We start from the raw sequence: 15,898 nt of genomic DNA, 5'->3' as shown, positions 1-15,898 counted from the left end.
CGGGTAAAGATTTGCCACCGTTCTCAGGCCCAAACGCGCCGCGTGTCGGGACATGCTGGAAGACTGGAGTGAAGGGAAATCTGGGTGATCTGAAAGTGAGGCGCATCCATCCCACCGGCAGACATAGGGAGGGTGAGGATATCGTAGGCCACCCTGGGTTGTTTTGAAGAAGGGATGGTTTTTAGGGTGTCAGAGAATGGGCGCACTGCCTGTATGGTAGCACTATAGAGCTAGGTAAATTATGGTGCAACTGGGTGAGTGGACAACCATATAACCACTCTAGGAGAAGCAAGCAAGCTAAACTACTTCGCACTTCGAACAACGGAGACCCGGGAGAAGAAGGAAAAGAATCCACAACGCCCTTGAGACACCAAGTCCGGACGAGGCTACGGAATATCACGTTCTATTTTCGGCATACCAGAAGCTAAGATAGAAAAAGACTGACACTAATATCCTTCCCCCGGGCGACACAGTACAAGCGCACTCGCTTGCAAGCATTTGCACTTTACTTCGCAATAAACTTCTAATGGTCCTGGGCCCTTCCGGGTCGGAAATATCACCGGAATTGCGACCGTAAAGACTAAACACAACCATTGGAGCCCTGAAGAGTCGCGAAGACGCGATGAAACACGTGTCGGCTGGTTGTCCACATGCTGTGTTTGAATAAAACAAGGAGAACAAGACTTCTTTATTGACAAATATTTATTCATCTTCACAATTTACAATCTATTGTTGTTTCTCTGTATCACATTGGACTATTGCGTATGAACATTGTTTCTAATTTTTACATTTCAAGTGTGTGCATAGGGTATGCTTTTTCACCCTGGGTTGTTCACCTGCCCAAATAAGCGAAATGACTAGAGAGCGAAGTTTGCGAAAGAAATGAGAGGTGAGGTGGATAGGTATGTTCAAGAAGAGATAGAGGAATTTAGGCAGGACCACCATTTTTGGTATGGCGATACGGCCAGCCAAGGATAGCGGCAGTCGGCTCCACAAAGGGATTCTGGATTCAAGCCAATCAACCGCCCGCCCTAAGTTTGACCTCCACAATTCATCCAAATCCCTAATTAACCAGATGCCCAAATAGCGTGTGGGGCCAGATGCCCAAACAAATGGAAAGTCCGCTGTGAAGGGGACAGTAGCATCAGTCAGGGGAAATAGGACCGACTTACTCCAGTTCATATGGATGCCCGAAAGCCCGCCAAAAACGTATGATTTCCCGAACCAGGGGGCTAAGGTTTTCCTGGGGGTGGCTGACATATAGGGTGACGTCATCCGCATACAGTTAGACCAGGAGAGAGCGGGAAGAGAAACCAATGCCCCTGTGTGTATGGTGCTGCCGTAGCCTGGCAGCCAGGGGCTCCATGGCGATTGCAAAAAGCATGGGCGATAACGGACACCCCAGGCGAGTGCCATGGGCAATGTTGATCGGGTCTGATACCTGACCATTAATGCGGAGACATGGCGAGGAACTGGTGTAAAGGAGTTTGATATTACGCAGAAAGTGTGCGCTGAAACCCATACGCGGTAGAATGCTGAACAGGAACGGCCACTCCAACGTATCGAATGCCTTGGTGGCGTCGAGCAGTGTGGCCACGGGCGGCAAGTTAGGGTTAATTTGATGACGGACAGAGAAAATGGTGCGAAGATTATGTGAGGTTGCCCTGCCAGGTATGGAGCCAGATTGATCCGGGAGATTTGGCGAAGGTTTTATTATCTATGTTTATTAGGGAAAGAGGACGGGAGGAGTCATTACGGTCGGCAGGCTTGTCGGGTTTAAGGAGCAAATTTATCAATGCTTCGCGCAGGGACTGCTGGAATAGCCCGGTATCGAAAGACTCATTATACATGGCCTCCAGATGCAGTTCCAGGATGTCAGCTAACTATTTGTAGAACGAGGCAGGCAGGCCATCCAGGCCTGGGGCCTTGTCACTAGGTAAGCTGTTGATGGCTGCCAATATTTCTTCCCTGGAGAATGGCTCAACAAGAAATTTTCGATGGTTGTCTTCGAGCCAGACGAGGGCGAAGGACTCAAAATATTGGTCGAACCCCCCCCTTGGCAAGGGAGTGCCGACACAATAGAGGTGAGAGTAAAAGTCGAGAAAACGGGATTTAATATCTTCCGGAGAGGTGGTCCTGTCCAAGCTCTATCACTGAGAGCAGTTATATATGAGGCAACGAGCGGTGGATGTAGGAGGTTAGCAAGGGTACACCCCGGGCGGTCTCCCTCCCCAAAGCGGCGCGCTCGACCCTCTCTACCAAGGAAGGACAGTTCACGGCCGGCTTCATCCGAGAATTCGGTATGCTTTTGGCAAAGCAGCGCCAGCGTCTCAGGGCTGGGGCACGCCGCCTGGGCGGCATCAGGCCACGAGTATTTCTCTTCCATATACCACTCGGGAGCAATTTTACTTTTATTACTTTTATTAATGGGGTATAAGTTGGGCCTCCCAAGAAGCTATAAAGTAGGCGAAAAGACCCTTGTAGACTTTTGGCTCTTTCCTTCATCTCCATTTTATGGTATGAAAAAGATCCTTTCTCGTCATACAGTATCCCAAGATATTTATAACATTGAACTTTTTCTAGCTCTCGCTTTTTCGGTGACCATTTGTATTGACTGCCCTTCCGATTCTTGGTACTGACTTCCATTACTTTTGTTTTTGTTTCGTTTATTGTCATTTTGTTCTCAATTGAATACATTGATGTTTTGTTTATTAATTCCTGCAGTCCTACCCTTGTTTGGCTTAGCAGGACGACATCATCAGCGTATAATAAGTTCGATATTTGTTTCTCAGCCTGCTTTGGTGAGTCTGCTAACTCATTGTTCATTGCAAGGGTAAAGTCTGATAAAAATAGATTAAATAAATATGGAGCTAAAACACACCCTTGCTTAGGCCTTGAGTTTTTTTTTATTTTCCTCGAAAGCTTTGAACCATTCCCTAGCCGGACTCTTGTCCAGGTATCAGTATATAACAATTGTTTTGCATTTAAAAGGCTTGAGCTAATGCCATACCGATCCAGTTTCCTCCATAAAATCTGCCTATTTACGCAGTCAAAGGCAGCTTTAAAATCAACGAAACATAAATATAATGGCTGTTTTCTTGTTTTCCTAGTGTTAACACGTTTGTTGTTGTACCTTGACCGTGTACAAAACCTGATTGGTTCGGTGGAATTAAATGGTTTTCATTAGCCCAATCAATTAACTCCTTAAGTAGAACCGATGCAACTAATTTAGCTTCGATATCTTGGAGCGTAATTAATCTGTAATTGGATGGGAGGGACCAGTCCCCACTTTTTTATATAGGAGAAATTATAGTTTTGCAGCGTGAATCTTTCTGGATTCACTATGCTGTGCATATTCCACAGTCTTGTGGTTGGGTCCGGATTCGTAGTCTTTTCTTTTTTTTTTTTTTTTTTTGTAGCCCTTGTGGGCGTCGGCGTCACACCTCCTCGGGTGCATTTCCGGTGACGTCGGCATGCTTCCTGCGGAAGCTCCCACTCTTGGGCGCCATCTTCAGATTCTTTTTTCCGCGGTCGGGTCTGGATCGTTCCCTTTGGGCTCCAGACATTTTTGGAGGCAGTACTGAAAAGGTTTGAAGTTGGAGAAGATATTGGAAGGAAAAGACTAAAGAAGCCTCGAGAACTTCGACGATCGTCGACGTCCACGCGGTCAGGGAGGCCTGAACGCTCGAGGATGGACAACACGCCGTTCAAGTTCTGCCCGAACTGCAGACACAAGTACGCGCAGAAAGACCAGCATCCGGTTTGCAACCTTTGCCTACCGGTAGACCACAGAAGCGAGGACTGCAACGCTGCTCCGTCTTCGCCGCGAAGACCCTTCGTGTGAGGAAGAGCCAGAGGGTAGCACACGCCACCCTCGCAGGAAAAGCCCCGACGCCATCGCTGTACGACCTGGGGATGTCCTCGGAGGAAGAGGACAACGCTGCTGCCGAAGACGACAGCTACACGGTCGTAGAGACCGATTACAAGAAGACACCTGACAAGGTAGGAGACTCTACGTCCCACAAGAACACGAGAGACTCTGAGTCTCGAAAGAACGAGGGCCAGACCCGAAGGCGCCGACGCAGCGACATCTGCCGTCCGCGACCACACACAAGCCCAGCGGATCCTCAGAGAAGGAGTCCCTGGCGCCGAGAGCTGTTGAACAGCAGAAGGCGCCGAAGATCGTCACCGAAAGGGACCGATCGGCGTCGAAGGAGAAAGACCCTAAAGCCTCGACGTCATCCAAGGACCCGAAACCCAGTTCGACGTCCAAATAATCGACGCCGAGAATCTCGCCGCCGAGCCAGGCGACGAAGAGAGGGGTCGAACTTTCCGAAGCCGAAAACGCGGCCGAGAGGGAAAAGAAAAGACGGCGCCTAGAAGCCGAAATGGCAAGCATCTTGCAGCGGAGAAAGGATTTCGACGCCCAGATGGGTGCCTTCACGATTCCACACAAGACCAAGCACGCCGTGCTAGATCTGGTCGAAGAGGAAGAAGAACACGTCGACGGACATGGGCCTAGCGCAGACATGGTCGACGACCAGGAGGGTGAAGAGAATCCCTACGAGGATTACAACTATGATGAGGAAGAGGGCAGTAGGTTGGACGCCGAGTCGGCCACCTCTGACCCACACGAGGAGGATTACCTAGATGTCGACACCGAGAGCCCGGATGAGGCGGTCGACACATACCCCTCGAGGCCCTCGCCGCCGGACGACATCGGGGCATACAACTCGGCGATACAATCTGCCGCGGCTGCATTCAAGCTAAAGCTCGACGAAGAAAAGCAGAAAGACTTCCTGCTAGAGACTTTGCTCCCAACACAGACAAGGAGCCAGTTCCTTCCAATGCTCGAGAGCGTCTTGGCTCAGGGAAAGGAAGCATTCAAGGAGCCCACAACATGCAAGGCGGTAACTCCCAGAACAGAGAAAAAGTACAAACACTCCACAAAGGACCCGGCCTACATTCGAGGCGAGGTCTCCGCAGACTCCATTATCACGGCCACGGCTAGGAAGAGGGCGAACGTATCCACTACCTCGGGCCCACCACCGGATAAGCAGAGCAAGAGGATGGATCTGGTGAGAAGAAGGATCGAACGGAATGCCGCGACCCACTGGCGCATGGCTTATTCCAACGCCCTGCTAAACAGGCACATGTACCAGATCATGGAGGGGCTGGGGCAGTTGGTGAAGGACCTACCCCAGGATGCCAGGCAGAAGGCCGAAAAATTGGTCGAAGACGGGAAAAACGCGGCAAATGCTTGCCTTAAGACGGCCCTGGACGGAGCAGACACCGCCAGCAGGCTCATGATGATGGGTGTCACGGAAAGGAGACACGCCTGGCTCAGGATCTCAGGGTTCAAACCCGAGGTGCAACACAGTATCCTGAACACACCGTTCAACGGCGACACGCTTTTCGGAGCAACAGTTGACGAGAAACTCTGCCAACTCAAAAAAGATAACGAGACGGCAAGATCCATGGGGGCATTGCAGTTCAGAGGCAGCAAAAGGGGCGCCCCGTCATGGAGGCCCGGCGGGAGAGGTGGAAACCAGCCAGGTACATCGCACCAGGCTTTCCAGCAAACGCACCAGGCAGACTCACAGGCTCAGCAAGGTCAGCAGAAGCAGTCCTGGCAGTACCAACCAAGAGGTCAGTCCTTTCGAGGGAAGAATGGACGTGGTCAGAATAGAAGAGGGGGACAGCAGCCCGCCTCGAAGTGACTTCAAGGACCTCCGGGTGCCCAACCACAGAAAAGATCCCAGGGGGCACCACGTACAAAGGGGTCAGGACAGTCTAAACACCTACGACCACATGACACCAGTGGGAGGAAGATTAAAGTTTTACCTCCAAGAATGGAGAGAAATCACATCAGACAAATGGATCCTAAACATTATCCAATTTGGGTACTGCTTGGAGTTGGAGAAAAGGCCAACAAGCAGAAAACCAAGGGGAAAGCCACCGGCAAGAGAACAGCTGGCGAGGCTTCAGGAGGAAGCAACAGAACTTCTACAAAAACAAGCCATAGAAAGGGTTCCCTTCAAGGAAAGGAACAAGGGAATTTACTCAACGTACTTCCTGGTACCAAAGGTAGACGACAAGATGAGACCCATCCTAGACCTGAGGTTCCTGAACAGTTTCATAGGAACACAGAAATTCCAAATGACCTCCCTGCAGGAGGTGCTACCACAATTGCAGGTCGGAGACTTCATGGTCACGATAGACCTCAAGGACGCCTACTTGCACATACCGATGAACGAGAAGCACAAGCATATGCTCAGGTTCACAATCGGAGGAGGACACTACCAGTTCACATTGCTAGCCTTCGGACTAAAATCAGCACCGAGGGTATTCACGAAGTGCCTCGCGGCAGTCGCAGCGCACTTACGAAGACAAGGGATACACGTATACCCTTACCTGGACGACTGGCTGGTGAAAGCAAACTCGTACCAGAAGTGCAAGCAACATGCGCATACAGTGACGAGCACGCTCATAAACCTGGGGTTCTCCGTCCATTGGGAGAAATCATCGATGGAGCCGGAGCAAGTGAAGATCTTCCTGGGGGCACAGATCAACACCTTACAGGGCAAGGTGTTCCCCAGCGAGAAGAGAACAAGGGCGCTGGTCAAGGAAACTCGCCTCTACCGGAAGGGACAAGCTCGGATAGTGAGAACTGCGAGCAAGATCATGGGGATGATGGTATCATGCATCCACCTGGTGCCGAATGTGCGCCTCCACATGAGACCCATGCAAGAATGGCTCCAGGAACAATGGTCACAGGCTTCTGGGAGTTGGGAGGGTCTTGTGGTGGTGACGCACGCAGTGCAGAAGGAGATGACATGGTGGACCAGAGAGAACTTAACAAGGGGAAAACCTCTAACACCCCCAACTCTGACAGTGACCATCACCACAGACGCATCCCTGAAGGGATGGGGGGCTCACATGGAGGAACTCAAAGTGAGGGGTCTTTGGACGCCAACAGATGCGATGAAGCACATCAATTACCTCGAATTGAAGACAATCTTCCTTGCACTGAAAGCCTTCCAGACGAGACTGTACAAGCAGAGGGTGTTGCTGCAGACAGACAACAACACGGCGATGTTCTACATCAACAAGCAGGGTGGAACACAGTCAACAACGCTTTCAACGCTGGCACAGGAGATATGGGGATGGGCCATACCTCTCCAGATAGACCTGCTAGCCGTACACCTACCAGGGAAGGAGAACATTCAGGCAGACTGGCTGAGCAGGCAGACGTCGGCGTCCCACAAGTGGGAGCTCAATGCTCAGGAGACGATGTGGTTGTTCAACAGGTGGGGAACACCATCAGTGGACCTGTTTGCAACACGCCAGAATGCAAAATGCCGAAACTTCGCATCTAGACAACGCGAAGAGGGGTCCCTTGGAATGCCCTATGGATAGATTGGTCCGGGAAATTTGCTTACGCTTTTCCCCCGATACCACTGATACACAGAGTACTGAGCAAGTGCAGAGCGAGCTCCATGACCCTGATACTGGTCGCGCCACAGTGGGCGAGGCAGACATGGTACTCGCAGATCATGGAGATGACACAGTGTGCACCCCACAGATTCGGCAGAAGAAAGGACCTGCTCTCCATGCAGAACGGAGAGGTGCTGCACCCAGAGCCAGAGAGCATGAGCCTAGTAGCATGGCTCCTGAGGACATAGAGTTCGCACATTTGAGACTGCCAGAGAGCACCCTCAGGGTCCTTCGGGAGGCACGAAGGCCCAGCACACGGAAGTGCTATGTCGCAAAGTGGAAAAGATTCACAATGTGGTGCAGGCGGGAAAAACTTCACAATAGAATGAAGAAGGACTCCACAGTGCTAAAATACCTGACGCACTTACTGGAGAAAAAACTCAGCTCGTCCTCCTTGAGAGTTCACTTGGCAGCTATAGTGGCCTACACAAGGGGTGAGATGGGCAGAAGCTTCTTCACATCACAAGTTGTCAAGAGGTTCCTGGAAGGAGCGAAGAGGATCGCACCACCCAAGCGTGTGCCGCCACCGGCATGGAACTTGAACGTAGTCCTGACGGAACTCATGAAGGAGCCCTTTGAACCACTTCACAAGGCCTCCCTGCAGATGCTGACTATGAAAACAGCTTTCCTGGTTGCAATAACGTCCTTACGCAGAGTAAGCGAGCTGCAAGCGCTAACGCTACAGGAACCCTACATACAAATACACGCTGATAAGGTTGTGATGAGGACCGACCCACACTTCATGCCGAAGGTGGTGTCCAAATTCCACATGAACCAGTCCATACAGATACCGAGTTTTTTCCAAAAACCAACCACCAGCGTGGAGCGAGCTCTGCACACCCTAGACGCCAGAAGGGCGGTCATGCATTACATCGAGAGGACAAAGGGACACAGAAAAACGAAACAGTTCTTTGTGTCGTTCGCCAAGAGTTACATGGGCAAAGCAGTAACCAAGAACACTATTGCATGATGGATCGCGCAAACAATTCAACTCTGCCACAAAAGGGCAGGACAAGAACTGGCAGAGGGGGCACGGGCCCACTCCACCACGAAGAAGGGTGCTACAATAGCCTTCCTGGCCAATACACCCATTCAGGACATATGCCTGGCGGCAACATGGGCTTCGGTGCACACATTCACAAAGCACTACTGCGTCGACGTTCAGATGAACAAAGAAGCACAAGTCGGACAAAAGGTGCTCCAGCATATATTCAGAAATCAGAGCTCATCTTCCACCCAGCCGCCACAGAAATGAGAAACCGCTACAAAATCTATGCACAGCATAGTGAATCCAGAAAGATTCACGCTGCAAAACGAATAGTTTCTTACCTGTCGGTGTAGTTTTGCAGCTTGAAAATCTTTCTGGATTCACTAGCGAACCCACCCACCTCCGCCAGAAAGATGAGGCTGGAGAGGGAAGAGGTGGTTAAAAAAAAAAAAAAGGAGAAGGTAGAGAAGTAAGAGACTTTAAGGACAAAAGCGGTAAAATTCTCACCTAAATAGAACATTGCCATTGCTTCGGAAACGAAAGAGACACGGAAAAAAGAATCCGAAGATGGCGCCCAAGAGTGGGAGCTTCCGCAGGAAGCATGCCGACGTCACCGGAAATGCACCCGAGGAGGTGTGACGCCGACGCCCACAAGGGCTACAAAAAAAAACAAAGAAAAGACTACGTATCCGGACCCAACCACAAGACCGCGGAATATGCACAGCATAGTGAATCCAGAAAGATCTTCAAGCTGCAAAACTACACCGACAGGTAAGAAACTATTCGATCCGTTCCATGCCTCGGGGACTGTTCTTTATTGGAGAGCATGATTAAATACTGGTGTTCGATAGCTCGACCAATATGATGCTTTCTCCTTATACAACACAGCGGGAACCCCATGTGGGCCGGGGGCACAATTGGATCTCTGATTCTTTATTAATTTACATACTTGGTTTTCTGTTATCTCTGTTCAGTTATTATTCTTTTCTCCTCCTATTCTATTTATAGCCCAATCAGTAGAATTCACAGCCATGTTAGGAGTAGGATTCAAATGCATATCTATAAACGATACCCATTCAGATTCAGTTACTGTTGATGAAGTAGATTTCCTACTAGATCTACTCAGTTTGTTTACTAGAATCCAGAAGCCTCTTGACTTACTCCTTTTGCAAGCATATACAGCTTTTGCCCACAACTATTGCTTTTCTTGCATTTTGTCCTTCCAGACCATTTTCCTTACTACTGTATTTATCTTTTTAAGTTTTACTCTGTAAATTAAATTAACTGGGAACTTTTTTACCAATCTCAGGATTCTGTTAAGTCCTTTTTTTAATTGATGGCTTTCAAGCGAAATTTTCACCAATGAACATGCTGGTTTTTTCCTCCACTGACCTTTATTAGCATATTATTGAGATTGTGGTAATTAATTGCTTTGTGAAGAGAGACCATTTTTCGACAGCATTCAAATAATTTCCTTCAAAGTGAAAATCCACAATTGCCTGCGCAGTGTTTGTAATAGAATCTTTGGTGTTATCTGACCAATAAAGTTTCTTATAATTTACTGTCGTTATTTCTCCCGGAAGTGACCTATAGTTTTCAAATCTTAGGCCATTTAGGTTTAACTCAATTATTTGTTGATCGTGGTCGTTTATATATATTCCCTCTTTCCGATTAGACAACATTTTATGAAATAGATTCAACAATGCTATTGTATAATCCTATTCTAGCACTATGATCTCCTGCTTGAAAAGTCCATGATTTTGGCGAATCTTGAGGAAATCGCCCATTTTGCCATCTTAGACCTATGGTTTCTAATTCTTATACAAGAGTCTTGCCGATGTTTTCATTCTTTTGTTCCCTCATACCCATTGTTCATGAAAAACTTGGATTGACCATAAGTAATTTTGCCATTGTATTTCAACATCTCTGTCGTAAGACCATAGCATATTCATGTTATAATCATCGGTAATAATAATCCCAGGTTGGGTGTCATTGTCCAGTTGCTTCAATATCATAATTATCAAATTGGTCGCCATTGTTCTTCGTGATTATATACGTTGATTACTACAAGAGATGTAATTATATTTTGTTCCTTGTATCGTATTTTGACAATTAGATAATCCTTTTGACTTGGGACGTCCATTTCACTTTCCATTTTTAGCTCAGTTGATATAAAAATAGCCAAACCCCCACAAGGTCTGCCATAGTTACTTGTTCTCTTAGCTAATGAGAAATAACCCTATACCCTTCCAATCTAAAAGGAACTAAAGCCCAAGTCTCTTGTAAACAAATGATTTTTGTAGACCTGGCTTTTCAGCAGAGTATAAAGCTAGATTTATACAGTGATGTAAATAGCTCCTGATCCCGTCGCTGTGTACCCTCTGGGCTCCGTACAAGCGCTGGGATGCTCCTGAGTAGCCATGCGCTATATAAGAGTCTGAAATAAATAATAATAATGATTTGAAAACAACACAAAGTAGCGAGTTGGTTATTCTGAATCTTTGCTTGAACCTCATTTATATTCCACAAACATAATCTGACCCTTTTATTCATAATTGTTGGCCCCCTTAAAGAAACTTCAGATTGAGATGTCAATCCTGCCTGATTTATGGAGAGCTGCTGTTAGCCAACCTAATTTGACAGTGTCCAATAATAGGTCTACTTTTGTTACCTCTAATAATTTTAAAAGATGCCCGTTGGTCATACCTGTAGGTTTTTTTATATTGAGTATTTCTTATTATTATCGGTTCTCATTGGTTATGATTTTGTAATTTTTTTAAAACAAAAGGACTAGGATAGGAAAGTTGCAGGGGAGTTGTTATTTTTATTCCCCAGTCCTGAAAGAGATTATGTTCTTGCATAATAAGGCTGGCGGCAGTAGAAGATGTCCAAATTACTAATGTTGATTTGCGATTATTATTCTTGATGTGTGGAATTCAATTGATTCTATGTCGGTACATTTAATTTTCTTTAATGAGGGTACTGCATTTTAATATGTTCCCACGAGTCATGATATCATTATTATCCCAAGATTTATATTCTGGCGTAGAAATAACTTGCACCACTCCTTCTTTTTGATCTGGGTTATGTAATTTAATTTGTTGCAGGCTATTTTCACCTTGAGCATGCTCAATTAACCTTCCATTATGATTATTAACAGTTTGAGACCATGATTGTCGATGTTTATGTAACTGCTTAGTTTTGGTTCCCAGATCTTGTGGTAATTTAATATCCTTCCAGGTTTTTAACAAATCTCTATTCGTTTTATCCCCTCTAATACTCTCACTCTTTGCTCTATTTGTTTCCAATTGTGATGGCTTATTCTCCACCTGTTTATTACATTCCTCCACTTGCAGCATTTCTAAGGACTGAATTTTCCCATACTCTATCATTTTTATAATATCAGCTTGCTTGTTTAGGCATTTATTTTTCATAACTGCTTGTACCTCCGATAGATCTTTATTAAATAAAGGGTAAAAGGGTTTTGTTGGAGACATTTGTTTACCTTCACCTTCACAATATGATATTTGGTCATGGTTGTTTCCGGTGTTCAATCTCACTATATCTGATGCATTTGTATTTTTTTAATACTTGTAGAAGCTTTATTTCTTTCTTTCCATTGTTTTTTCCTCTGACTTTTTGATAGTTAAACTTCCGGAGCTGCGTCTGTCATTGTTGATTGTGTCGAGCATATGTTTATCACTTCTTGATCTTTTGTTTTATCATCTATTTTATCTTTAACAACAACAGTATTGTCTTTACATTTTATTGTATCTTTAGAGGGGCAGTCGGTCTTGATGGGTTGAATTCTCACATTAGGAAAATTCCCTTTTACATCGTCAATTATTGTTTTTAAAATATCCGGAATGGTAGCCAGTTTGTTAATTAGTGGGGCACAACTACACTCTGCATATGTAGATATTGGCTGAGATTGTGCCCTTACTATTAGATTATTTTGTGTTTTTGTCTTCTGCTCAGTTCCGGCAACAGAGGATGCCGTAGCACTCAAGAGATCTATTTGGACCTCCTTTTTGTTGGACTTATATGTTAAAGCTTCCAGAGTTAATTGCAAGGTTTTGAAGAATAAATCCCAAATTGCTCCTGCGTTCCCACTTCCTGGTACCTGAGTTCCTGGGTTATGGTGTTGCCCATTTATGAATGATAGGTCCTTATACTCCTCTTTTTGTGGTCCTTGAAAATCATGTCCCTCGTCACAAGAATTAATGAATTGTGGACTACTATTCAAAACGTCTTTTTGATACGGAGTACTCCAACGCTGCAGAGTTTCTGGGTTTCTGTTGTATTCGTCCTTATTCATTTGAGATCCGTTATTTTGATTACATTTCGACTGGTCCTGTTTTTTAACTGAATTTATTTTAGACAGAGTAAGATCCGATTTCAGTGGGTTATTGGCTTCCCTTATGATTGTCACCCCACCATTTAGTTCATTTGGAGCTTCTTGCTCTCGTTGATTTATTTGTCCCAAATTAGATGGTTCCCCTATCCCGTTAGCTGTTCTGATTTTTACTTGCACTTCTATTGGCATTGGATGCCTAGTTGGTAGTAATTGCTGAGTATCTCCCATTATTAGATTTGTGCATTTTGCGTCCTCTTGTTGTGAACGACCAGTAAGTGGAATAGTTAACATCTCTAGGTCCGTTATTTGACCCCAATGGTTGACTTGGTCCTTAGTTTAATTTGACATTCGTTCGACTTCAGCTTCAGACTCAGGGTGGCCTGGTTCACTTACTCCTTCCTTAGGGGATATAATATTTTTTCTACTCAGTGGTTTAATCAGAGTTTGAAGATCACATGGGTAAGTTAGCAATGTTAGCATAGCACCAGTTGGATCTTTCATAAAATCAAACTTTGACGGCGACTTTCCCAGTTTCCCAAATGTATGGACCTTAGATGATTTAAAGGACTATACGTCACCTGTCTGTTTTATTTTAAACATATCTAATATTAGTGTTTGTTGTATTTTTCTTTTCCTTTTGATAGGAGGGAAAGGTGGCCGCCCTTTTCCTGACCTCATAATACACCCTCCAAGGTGAAGAAGTCTTGCTTCTTTCAGAGAATCAAACAGGCCAGTGACAAGACCAAATGGTGCTTTGATTGGACAAAAACACCTCCTAACACCTCCAAGGGAAAACACCCCCAAAGCACACCTCAGTACAGAATCCGCCCGTGCTGCTGGTTACTTATTTAATTAACTAATTCATTAATCAATTGATTAATATCCGAGCTCCGGGTAGGGCTGTAGTCTAGGCATGCAGAGTAATTAAGGGGTCGAGGGGTGCTTCAACAGGATCAAACTCTATTGTCACTTTCCCCTTTGCATAATTTCTCAGATTTTGTATTACAGACTTATTACAGACTGAAATGGCTCAGCGACTTACGGACCGATCAACCTTAACTACTCGCCTCATGCCACACACCTCTTGCCACTCACCACTCAGTGTTCATTGCTTGTTCGTTGCTATTCATCGCTGTCAAGAGTACAATGGAGAATGCTGGCAATCGTTCAGGAGCAGAAGCGGGATCCAGAGCCAGTCCACCTACAGACGGCAGATGTAGGCACTTCCCTCCACTCCTCTGCTCAGCTCTGCTCTCCTCAATGATTGGTGTATACGTAAAATAAGACGGCAATTCCCTGAATTCTGAGGAATGATTGAAGCGTGCGATGTCGGACCATAGATGCGTCCATTCCGATGGTGAATTAAGTCTTCCCACATAGACATATACCGGGGGCGTGGGGAAAGCACTGTTTTAAGGAGGAAGCTATAGATGAATTTGCGTAACGCGATTATGCAAATTCCACCCACCCCTAGTCTTCGGTATTGACAAAAGTCTGAGTTTAAAAGTGATCTGCTTAGCTTTACGAGAAGTTGTAGGCCCCTATCTGTCCTCGCCAAGAGGACTGCGTCGTCTGCCTATAGAAGGACTGGTAGGCTATGCTTGCCTACCTGGAGACAATCCGCATTTGTGGCCAAAAGGGCCTTCTCTAAGGAATTAATATATAGGTTAAAAAGAAAGGGTGCTAAAATCCACCCATGACGCATCTCTCTCTTGATGTCAAGCTGGCTGGACACTTTCAGGTCCTTTGAATAGAGGACAACCGCGGTTGAATCACGGTGAAGATCCCGCAGAAATAAAATGATGTTACTGTCAATGCCAATGGAGGACATCAACTGCTACAGCTTGGACCTATTGACACAGTCGAATGCTGAGGACTGGTCCATGAAGGCTAGGTACATGGGGCTGGAACGAGCCACAGTGTATTTGTTCAGAACCATGTAAAGGCTTAAACACTGTTCCACAGTGGAATGACCTGGGCGAAAGCTGTTTTGGATATCCGAAAAAAAAATTGTTTTTATCAACCCAGGATACAAATGTGTCAAGTACCATGCGGCCCACCACCTTCACCACAGAGTCCAGAAGAGAAATGGGCCTATAACGATAGGTACTGTCCCGATCTCCCTTTTTAAATAACAGGACTATTATCGATAAAGCCCAAGAATCTGGGCGGCTAACCTGGACTGCAGCATTGATAACAGCTGTGAGGACAGGAAACCTGGTTTCTATGTGGGCGATGTAGAGATCTGGCAGGATTCCATCTGGCGTGTTTTTAGACAGACCCAGAATACCACCTCTCACCTCTTTCATGGTGAAAATAAGTTCCGACTTGCCTTCCAATCTTTCCTGCCCCTCAATTGGAGGGGTATCCGACTGGAAGTTACCATCGAAATTATGTACCCAATCGTCCTCTGTGATATGGACATCTAGTAAATTCGCATTATTTCCAGATAGAAATGGGCTGTTAATAATGCCCCAGAACTTTGAGCTATTACGCAGTTGAAGGAGTCAAATTAAATACTAGTGGACTATACTCGCCAATAGCCCATATACCAATATCAGTAATAATAATTCAGTCGGCAATGGAGAAGGTTCAATCGTTTATTCATCAAATACAAGCCCTGACAGGGGAGCCTCAGTCTACACAACCCTCGGAGGTGCGCAGAGGAGACTGACTGCATATTCAAGATACAAAGCATATATAGGTTTCATGCCTCCACAATGCCACCTTACAAGGAAAGATACAACTTGTCAGTAAGCCAAGAGGAATACCCATATAAGGCACAATTGATTAGCTTGTAGCCTAGGCCTAAGCTATTCCGGGGGCAGGTCGGCGAGGTGCCTCCCTGTCTATCTGTAGCCCGGGGAGTGCAGGAACAGGCTCTGCTAGAATGTGCGCATCCCACAAGAAAGGCAGGTGTGACCTTGGGTTTCCTTGAGCTACAAGCTAGCGAATGGAGTAGGTGGCTTGACTGGCCATCGTGGTTTCGAGCAGAAAGCATGATCACGTGTTTTCAGGGAAACAGTGCTTTCACATAGAGAAACGAAACAAAATGG

Source organism: Lissotriton vulgaris, chromosome 1_1 (genome assembly GCF_964263255.1).
Source record: "Lissotriton vulgaris chromosome 1_1, aLisVul1.2, whole genome shotgun sequence".
NCBI lineage: Eukaryota > Metazoa > Chordata > Amphibia > Caudata > Salamandridae > Lissotriton > Lissotriton vulgaris.
The sequence above is the reverse complement of the archived record's forward strand: the minus strand, read 5'-3'. Positions refer to the sequence as shown.